General features: G+C 40.3%; 1 pseudogene; it reads right to left on the bottom strand.

Moving 5' to 3' along the window:
- Positions 1-257: 257 nt before the first annotated feature.
- On the bottom strand, positions 258-1,111 carry LOC120055281 (annotated as a pseudogene).
- Positions 1,112-11,313: the final 10,202 nt, after the last annotated feature.

Below are 11,313 nucleotides of genomic sequence, written 5' to 3'. Positions count from 1 at the left end.
AGGTCTGAAAGACAGCCAACCAATTTTATGAAGCCTTTCCTTTATCATAAAACTGCTTGTAGACAGGTTCATAAATGTCTTCTCGTACAATAAGTGGATAACTAACAGTTTAAAAAGGACTTGAAATTCTGTTAATATGGTTTAATTTGCCTCTCACTATTTCATGAAAAGGACAAAGGAAAATCATTATGCCAACACTTATGTTTTATGAGATGTGTGTATGGCTCCAACCAATTCTCCCCCTCTTTCACTCAGGCTTAACCCTCTTCTTTCTTGGTTAAGAGTCCAGGGCAATACCACCTGGGTCTGAGGCGGTACCAGTCCTGATATAGGGCCCTCCAGCTGAGGCACCACAGGGCCCCTGCTAGGATCTGTGTGTGGAACGCAGAGAAGCAAGAACACCCAGAGGCCCAGCAGGATGACACAGAACAAGAAGAGCAGCTGCAGTGGGGTCCCTGAAGTCCCACCCATTGTCAGGTAGGGCCCGAAAATGGCCTCCTTGGCCAACAGTAGACAGCAGACACACAGCAAGAAGATGTCATCAGAGACCTCATAGCCGTTTCCCACACACAACTGCTTGCTGCCTCCCGTAGTAGTAGGGCTGGACACCTACAGCACTGAAGGGCTAGTAGAAGCTCCCCTGTAGAGTTATCAAGGAGCTTCCAGAACCCCACCCACAGCAGACCTCCCACCATCAGCCGAGAGAGGTGTCGCAGAAAGAGGGATCTGTGCACTGAGGAGAGGAGGCCAACAAAGATGCAGGTCCATCCCCAGCCTAAGCGCAAGAACGCTCTGAATTGTGAACAAACGGCAAGATGATTTGAACATGGTTTTAATTCAGCTGTAGATGCTGATTGGTGTAGAATATGTGGATGCAAACAGACTGGACATACCTGAGAAAAGGCCTTGAAACCATCAATAAGGAAATTATGTATTATTGTTTGAGCCCATCTTAATTCTTACCTGTGAAGAAAATGAGTCCTTTTGGCGAAGATGCTGTGTTTGGAGACCCACATGCTCAGGGCGGGTCCAAACACGATCAGACATGACAACAGGTGAAATTGGAACTTCCCATGAGTCCGACGGCCACCAGAAACCTATTGAGAAACATCTCAATTTACAATCTGGCCTCAACTGAGACAGGAAATAAGCCTCTATCTCTTCCACTGGGTACAAAATAACCCCCTATAGTTTATTTGTGTATCCAATGATCCTGTAGGTTATTGTTTCGGTATTGTTTACTATGCTAGTGGGAGTGACCCTGCATGTTATAAACCAAGACCTGCAGTTGATGTAAATCAATTTCCATAGAATCAGTCCAAAGGCTTGGTAATTCAATCAAGATGCAATCCTTTGCAGGTTTGTGACATTCAACTCTTCTTGTGTAGATGTCTTGAATATAGTGGCAGGTGTCCTACGTTTCAGAAACAAACTTATTTAAATGTATACTGTAAAATCCAGTTGTTCACCTCCTGTAGCCAACACAGTTGCAGTATCCACAAATATTGCTGTTTTCTGCAGTTTAAAAATCTTTTAATCCTGACTTTGACTAAGTTACCACTCTGGATTTACTTCCTTAATTTTACCATGGTTCGTTCTGTTATTGTTGAGGTCACCTCTTACTCATGCAGCATAAAAACACTTGCTCATCCACAATACAGCAGACCGTGAAGTCAAACTGTTAGAGCTGAAGTTAGTTCCCCTGTCCCCCACGCCTTCAGCTCCCATCTCACCACCCTTTCATCAACACCAACAGAGTGGGACATATGTTCACACCTTTGGTCTGTCCCCCCGTTGCAGGTTTCGCATTACCTTTACAAAGTTCAGGGGTTACAGATTGCGTTGAGTGAATCAGCAAGTAGTGTGAAGTTGTGCAACAATATTTGATTCATGTAAGCGCAAGAGCTGCTAAAGATTGTCCTAGTTGAATTGGTTGGCCCACAGTTCTGTGACTGCATTTTGTTTTCTTTAACCCTCTACTGTAAATGTCAGTAGAATTCTAAATAACTAGGTCTCCTCCATTTGTCTTCTATTTATATATATATATATATATATATATATATATATTTAATCTCTGTACTGTATCCACACCATCCCATCCACGGATGTTCTCTCCATTCTTAGACTCAGCTGTTGGTGTAGGCCTAGAAGCCTGTCTCTGTCAATCAGTGAGCAGGATCTTTCTCAATCATTCACTCACCAACTCTGAAATTTCTAGCTGAAGTATTCCTGACTGACTTCCCTCATTGTATATTTTCTCTTTATGCCTATATATAGAGAGAGTCTATCTAACATGTAACTTGTGGGGGCAAATTCCCCCTGGCTCATGATTTATTTTATTTATGCCAATGAATGTAGTAGACTTGTCTTGTCCATTATCATTGCACATCCTTCTCCCAGCATCAATGATATACCACATAACTTGATCTATTGGTAACAAGACACTCATCTCTCTGCATGTTTTTGCACTTTGAAATCTAGGAGGTGTAGGCATTTGTGATGAGAGGATGTATTTTCATGATATGCCTTTTAGTATAGACATTACATTGAGAGAACCAAGCCTATGGGTACAGAGCTTCACCCCCCCCCACACACACACACACACCAACTGAATAATGGAGTGCTGAATATGATTTTATTTCACTTGCTTTGTTTTCTCTTTTCCATATTATGTCTATCTATGATAAGCCACCCAGGAAAGGTCTGAAAATAGCCCATATTAATATATGTAGTCTTAGAAATAAGGTTAATGAAATCAATAACTGCTGCATCAGATAACATTCACATTTACCATTTCTGAGACTGACTTAGATCATTCATTTAATGATACATCAGTAACAATAAAAGGATATAACATCTAGACGAGACAGAAATGCTTATGGGGGAGGTGTTGCTGTATATGTTCAGAGCCATATCCCTGTAATGCTTAGAGAAGATCTTATGTCAAGTGTTACTGAAGTGTTGTGGTTGCAGGTTCACCTGACACATATAAAGCCTTTTCTTTTGGGGTGTTGCTATAGGCCACCAAGTGCTAACAGTCAGTATCTAAATAAATGCTTGATAGTGTACCTGAATCTTGACTGGTTTTCATCAAGCTGTCTGCTCAAGAGCACGCTTCTCAATGTAACCAGTGCCTATACTCTGGTTCAGGTTATTAATCAACTTAGCAGGGTGTTTACAAACAGTACAGGAACAAGATCATCCACATGTATTGATCACATTTTTACTAATACTGTAGAACTTTGTTCTTAAACTGTATCCATAACCATTGGATGCAGGGATCACAATTTTAAATATTATTTTAATTTAACCTTTGAACAATATAGTGGCTATATCCAGGAAAGCCAAAGTTCCAAAAGCTGTGCCTTGATAGTGTATACAGTGTAATAGATCATACAAAAGATTTTGCTATGACTCATGTGGATGATGTAAAAAATATTTGTTGGTCTGATGTGATTAATGAGGAGCATCCAGACGCTGCACTTGATTAATTTATGAAATTGCTTATTCCAATTATTGAGAAACATGCACCTGTTAAGAAACTGACTGTTAGAACTGTTAAGGTCCTATGGATTGATGAGGAATTGAAAAACTGTATGGTTGAAAGAGATGGGGCAAAAGGAGTGGCTAATAATCTGACAGGCTGATTTACTGCAAATTGAGAAATTATGTGACTAAACTCAACAAAAAGAAGAAGAAACTGAAGCCAAGATCAATGATATAAATAATGATGGGGAAAAAACTTGAGTAAATTAAATTATGGACAGAAAGACAAATTCAACTCCATCTTTCATTGAATCAGATGGCTTATTCATCATTAAACCATTTGATGTTGCCAATTATTTTAATGATTACTTCATTGGAAAAGTGGGCAGATTTAGGCAGGAAATTCCAACAAAGAACAGTGAGCCATCGTACTCATGCATAAAAAACTAATAATGAAAGAAAAGCATTGTAAGTTTGAATTTTGTGAAGTTAGTGTGGGAGAGGTGTAAAAATTATTGTTAGTTAGTAAATAAATAATTAAGCCAAATTGTATATCGCTGATTCATGATTTAAACTATGGTTTGTGCAGTTAACCAAGAATTTTACAATGTTTGGAATGTGACAGGTAACAATTAATTATCATTAATGGAAGAGTAGTTATAGAGTTATATTCGGAAAATTATTACTCTAAACATTTTCCTCTAATTCATGTTTACGTGATCAGTTTAATCACGTAATAATTAAACCTAGAGAATTGATTGAATAATATACAGTCACATTTAATGATAGTCCAGACACGACACCTTATTGTCAATTTATTTCAACCAATCATCAGTAAAATGTGTCAGTGCAGTACATGTTGAGTGCCCTTCTCTATAAGCATGCTGAAAGTATGTTAATTTGTTTACAGATAAATAGCATTGTATTTGGTCAAACACTTTTTTCCAACAGTTTACTAAGAGCTGGCAGCAAGCTGACAGATCTGCTGTTAAAACCAGTAAAGGCAGCTTTACCAATCTTGGGTAGCGGAATAACTTTGGCTTCCCTCCAGGCCTGAGGACAAAGACATTCCTCTAGGCTCAGATTAAATATATGATAGATAGGAGTGGCTATAGAGTCAGCTACCATCCTCAGTAGCTTTCCATCTAAGTTGTCATTATTTATCGATAACTAAATAATCACACAGAATTACATAACAGATATTTGGGTTACTACATGATACAAAGAAATAGTCGTTAGCGGACAATGGCGATATGATGGCTTGATAGACAAAGGAAAGGGGTGGGGACTGAGAAAGAGCGGGAAAGACAAAATGGATTCACTACACACTGGATAATTGTACTCATGGACATGCTAATATTTTGCACATGAACAGCCGCTCATTCTGAAAGAAATTGCAATGTACATATTTACGCTTGTATGTCGTTGTTGTCTCTCCGTTGAAAGCACTCGGTCATCCTGTAGAGTTCGTCAGAGTCTCTGGTTAACTTTCCCAGAAGTCACAATGTCTTTTGAGGTTGTAGTTGGTTAGGATGGATACTTCAGAGTACCATTCGGCGGTTGGCGGTATTCTCGTTCTAGATTTACGAGTTTAACCATTTCCAGCAGTGTAGCCAAAACTACAGCTGTATGTTCTAATGAATTGTAGCCATTCCAATGTGGGGACTCTGTCCCGGCATTCTCTGACTTAATGTATATTTTGTAGGAAGTGGGTTTTATACTCTGTGGAAAAAGGGGCGGTTCTATGATGTCCAATGTGATGTCTGGGCTCACGGGGGTGTGGCCACGGACTAATCCATACTCTCATTTAGAAGGTTAACATCCCATTACATCTTTTCACAAATAGTTTCATGTTTAATCACATAGGTTTTGCAATATTTAGATGTAAACCTGACAGCTGGGAAATGTACACTAAGAGATACAGTTTTGTGTTTCCTGTCCTTCATGAGATCACCAAATGAAACACACTCGTCATGACTGTCCCTTCATTGACCATTCCCAAAACTAGAAAGATTGTTTAATTCTCCCATTTTGGGAATTAGGAGTTTGGCCAAGTCTCTCTCTGTGTCCCACAATCACACGTTCCAATCTCAATACTACAGACACAGAAGCAGAGTATTTACGGTTGTGGGAGCTGTGCTGTTAGATTTCAGTGCAGCCTTTGATATTATTGACCATAACCTGTTGTTGAGAAAACATATGTGTTATGGCTTTTGAACCTCTGAGATATCGTGGATTCAGAGCTGTCGATCTAATACAACTCAGAGGGTTTTCTTTAATGGAAGCTTCTCTAATCTCAAACCAGTAAAGTGTGGTGTACTGCAGGGCAGATCTCTAGGCCCTCTACTCTTTTCTAGTTTTACCAATGACCTGCCACTGGCATTAGACAAAGCATCTGTGTCCATGTATGCTGATGATTCAACCATATTTGTATCAGCAACCACAGCTAATGAAGTCACTGAAACCCTTAAAGAATTGCACTCCGTTTTGGAATGGGTGGCCAGTAATTAACTGGTCCTGAACATCTCTAAAACTAAGAGCATTGTATTTGGTACAAATCATTCCCTAAATTCTAGACCTCAGCTGAATGTGGTAATGAATGGTGTGGCTGTTGAACAAGTTGAGGATACTAAATTACTTGGTGTGTTAACTTGGATTATAAACTGTCATGGTCAAAATGTATACAGTACCAGTCAAAAGTTTGGACACACCTACTCATTCAAGGGTATATTTATTTTGACTATTTTCTACATCGTAGAATAATAGTGAAGACATCAAAATTATGAATTAACACATATGGAATCATGTAGTAACCAAAAAAGTGTTAAACAAATCAAAATATATTTTATATTTGAGATTCTTCAAAGTAGCCTCCCTCTGCCTTGATGACAGCTTTGCACACACTTGGCATTCTCTCAACCAGCTTCACCTGGAATGCTTTTCCAACAATCTTGAAGGAGTTTACAATATGCTGAGCACTTGTTGGCTGCTTTTCCTTCACTCTGCAGTCCAACCTATCCCAAACCATCTCAAATGGGTTGAGGTTGGGTGATTGTGGCTAGCTCATCTGATGCGGCACCATCACTCTCCTTCTTGGTCAATTAGCCCTTACACAGCCTGGAGGTGTGTTGGGTCATTGTCCTGTTGAAAAATGTATGATAGTTCTACTATGCATAAACCAGATGGGATGGTGTATCGCTGCAGAATGCTGTGGTAGCCATGCTGGTTAAGTGTGCCTTGAATTAACACTTTTTTGGTACTACATGATTCCATATGTGTTATTTCATAGTTTTGATGTCTTCACTATTATTCTACAATGTAGAAAATAGTACAAAATAAAGAAAAACCCTTGAATGAGTAAGTGTGTCCAAACCTTTGACTGGTACTGTAGATTTAATGGTTGTAAAGATGGGGAAAGGTCTGTCCCTAATAAAGAGATCCTCTGCTTTTTTGACAACACACTCCACAAAGCAAGTCCTGCAGGCTCTAGTTTATTATTATCTTGATTATTGTCCAGTTATATGGTCAAGTGCTGCAAAGAAAGACCTAGTTAAGCTGCAGCTGGCCCAGAACAGAGTTCCACTTCTTGCTCTTCATTGTAATCAGAGGGCTAATATTAATACTATGCATGCCAGTCTCTCTTGGCTAAGAGTTGAGGAAAGACTGCTTGTTTTTATAAGAAATATTAATGTGTTGGAAATTCAAAATTGTTTGCATAGTCAACTGACACACACTTACCCCGTTAGACATGCCACCAGGGGTATTTTCACAGTCCCCAGGTCAAGAACAAATTCAAGGAAATGTACAGTATTATACATAGCCTTGAGTGCGTGGAACTCCCTTCCATCTTCTATAGTACAAGTGAACAGCAAACTTTGTTTCAAAAGACAAATAAAGCAACACCTCTCCCTTCATGTGATGTACTTGTGTGTGTGTGTACTGACATGTATGTGTAACTGATAGATGCACACACACACTACATGAAATGTATGTATTGTAAATTGTAAAGTCTTTTGTCTGTAATCTCTTTTTCATTATGTGTTGGATCCCAGTAAGACTGTCTGTTGCCATTGGCGTTGGCTAATTGGGATCCTAATAAATCAACAACAATAAAAATCAAATACATTATATTTTAGAACAGGGTTTCCCAAACTTGGTCTTGGTGCCCCCCTCCCTGGGTGCACATTTTGGTTTTTGCCCTAGCCCTACACAGCTGATTCAAATAACCAACTAATCATCATACTTGAATTATTTGAATCAGCTGTATAGTGCTAGGGCAAACACCAAAACATGCACCCAGGACCGAGTTTGGGAAACCCTGATTTAGCAGACTCTTAAAATCAAATGGATTTATAAAGCCTTTTTTAACACAAACCTTTTTTCTCCCCATTTCGATCTTGTCTCATTGCTGCAACTCCCCAACAGGCTTGGGAGGCAAGTCATGCGTTCTCTGAAACATGATCTACCAAACCACACTTCTTAACACCTGCCCGCTTAACCTGGAAGCCATCCGCACCATGTGTCAACTGATGACCAAAGTCAGCCTTCAGGCGCCATAAGGAGAGCGCAATGAGCCAAGTAAAGCCCCCCAGCCAAACCCGGACAATTGTGCACCGCCCTATGGGACTCCCGATCACGGCCGGTTGTGACACAGACTGGAATCGAACCCAGGTCTGTAGTGACACCTCTAGCACTGTGATACAGTGCCTTAGACCACTGTGCCATTCAGGAGGCCCTATAAAGCCTTTTCTACATCAGCAGATGTCACAAAGTGCTTATACAGAAACCCAGCCTAAAACCCCAAAAGCAAGCAATGCACTGTAGAAGCATGGTGGCTAGGAAAAACTCCCTAGAAAGGCAGGAACCTAGGAAGAAACCTAGAGAGGAACCAGGCTATGAGGGGTGTCCAGTCCTCTTCTGGCTGTACCGGTGGAGATTATAACAGTACATGGCCATTAAAGCCAGATTGTTCTTCAAGATGTTCAAACGTTCATAGATGAACAGTAGGGTTAAATAATAATTACAGTGGTGGCGCAAGAGCCCGAGGTGGCGCAAGACTGGACAGGAAGATCACGTCAGTGACTCAACCCGCTCAAGTCGAATATAGCAAAAAAAGCTTGGCACGATGTGACGCACCCCTCCTAGGGACGGCATGGAAGAGCACTAGTAAGCCAGTGACTTAGCCCCCGTAATAGGGTCAGAGGCAGATAATCCCAGTGGAGAGAGGGGAGCCAGCCAGGCAGAGACAGCAAGAGCGGTTCATCACTCCAGTGCCTTACCATTCACCTTCGCACTCCTGGGCCAATCGTAGGACCTACTGAAGAGATGAGTCTTCAGTAAAGACTTAAACGTTGAGACAGAGTCTACGTTTCTCACATGGATAGGCAGACCATTCCATAAAAATGTAACTATAGGAGAAAGCCCTGCCTCCAGCTGTTTGCTTAGAAATTGTATGGACAATAAGGAGGCCTGCATCTTGTGACCGTAGCGTACATGTAGGTATGTACGGACCAAATAGGAGAGATAAGTAGGAGCAAGTCCATGTAATGCTTTGTAGGTTAGCAGTAAAACATTGATAACAGCTCTAGCCTTATCTGGAACCCAGTAGGCTAGCACTGGAGTAATATGATCAAATTTTCGGTTCTAGTCAAAATCATAGCAGCCATTTTTAGCACTAACTAGCCGGAGAGTAGAGCATTGCAGTAGTCTAATCTAGAAGTGACAAAAGCATGGATTAGCTTTTCTGCATTATTTCTTGACAAAGAGGTTCAGATTTTTGCAATGTTACAAAGATGGAAAGACTCTGCCCTTGCAATATTATTGATATGTTCGTCAAAAGAGAGATCAAGGTCCAGAGTAACGCAGAGGTCCTTCACAGTTTAATTTGAGATGACTGTACATCCATCAAGATTAATTGTCAGATCAATAAGCAGATATCCTTGTTTCTTGGGACCTAGAAATAGCATCTCTGATTTATCTGAGTTTAAAAGTTTTTAAAAATGCCGCCATCGACTTCCTTATGTCTGAAACTCAGGCTTCCAGGGTAGGTAATTTTAGTGTTTCAACATGTTTCATCAAAATGTACAGCGGTGTGTTGTCATTATAGCAGTGAAAGTTGACATTGTGTTTTTGAATGACATCACCAAGAGGTTGATTATAGAGTGAAAACAATAGTGGTCTTAAAATGGAACCTTGAGGAACACCGAAAGTACAATTGATTTGTCAGAGGACAAACCATCCACAGAGATGAACTGATATCTTTATGACAGATAAGATCTAAACCAGGCAAGAACTTGTCCGTGTAGACCAATTAGGGTTTCCAATCTCTCCAAAAGAATGTGGTAATCGATGGTGTCAAAAGCGTCACTAAGGTCTAGGACTACGAGGACAGATGGAGAGCCTTGGTCTGACGCCATTAAAAGGTGATTTACCACCTTCACGAGTGCAGTCTCAGCACTATGATGGGGTAAAAAACCAGACTGGAGTGTTTTGTATACATTATACTCAGGAAGGCAGTGAGTTGCTGCGCAACAGCTTTTTCCAAAATGTTTGAGAGGAATGGGAGATTCGATATAGGCCTAAAGTTTTTTAATTTTCAGGGTCACGGTTTGGCTTTTTCAGGAGAGGCTTTATTATTTTAACTTTTAGTGAGTTTGGTACACATCCAGAAGATAGGGAGCCGTTTATTGTGTTCAACATAGAAGGGCCAAGCACAGGAAGTAGCTCTTTCAGTAGTTTAGTTGGAATAGGGTCCAGTAGGTAGCTGGAAGGCCATTACTATTTTCGTGAATGTGTCGATAGGTACAGGATTAAAAAACGTGAGTGTCTCCCTTGATCCTAGGTCCTGGCAGTTCTGTACTGACTCAGGACAACTGAGTTTTGGCGAAATACTCAGATTCAAAGAGGAGTTCGTAATTTGCTTTCTAGTGATAATGAATTATTTTGTCTCAGAAGTTCATGAATTCATCAGAGCTGATGTGAAGTTAATCCTCTCTTGGGGAATGCTGCTTTTTTAGTGGGCTTTGAGACAGTATCAAAAAGAAATGTTAAACTTAAAGGGAACTAACACTTGCCAATATTGATACAAAACCTGACATTTAACCTGCATCGAAATAACAGAGTATATAGTTATAGTGAAGAATCATTAGTATCACTAGCATGACCCTAATCATGGTAAATGGCCAATGAAAATATATGGTAGAAACAATTTATTAGTCCACTGGCTATTCAAATTAAATCAACATCAACACCAGTGAAGTTTTCTTCCACCCACAGGCAAAAGAGCAGTCTCTTCAAAGGTTGGCGGTGGTAACAGAGAAGGCTGGTGGGAGGAGCTATTGAAGGACGGGCTCATTGTAAATGCTGGAATGATATCAATGGAATGTACTGTATCAAGCACATCAAACATATATAAACCACACATTTTACTCCGTTCCATTTATTCCATTTCAGCCATTACAATGAGCCAATCCTCCTATAGCCCTTCTCACCAGCCTCCACTGGGTGGTAACATTACCCTTAACCCACCATGTAGGCCTACAGCAAAAGACCCATTTTACCAGGGGAATGTTCCCCACATCGTCTTATTGGCAACACCTGTAATATTCTGTGAATGAGTGTACCTGCTGGTAGTTTCCCAACAAGTAAAGAACAGGTTTTATGTACATGTACTGAAGATAACATGTAGCTGAAAGGTTTATTCTAACTTGCTCCATTGCATTTTGGGCACTATGCACCTTGGAACTGTATCACTTTCGGAAAAATAAATATACTATTTTGATGAAGTTTTGAGTCCGAAGATCAAGTTTTGCAGTGTGCAGACAGCAA

This window comes from Salvelinus namaycush, chromosome 11, assembly GCF_016432855.1.
Source record: "Salvelinus namaycush isolate Seneca chromosome 11, SaNama_1.0, whole genome shotgun sequence".
Classification (NCBI taxonomy): Eukaryota; Metazoa; Chordata; class Actinopteri; order Salmoniformes; family Salmonidae; genus Salvelinus; species Salvelinus namaycush.
Note: the sequence above shows the minus strand (reverse complement) of the source record. Positions and strands in the feature narration are given on the sequence as shown.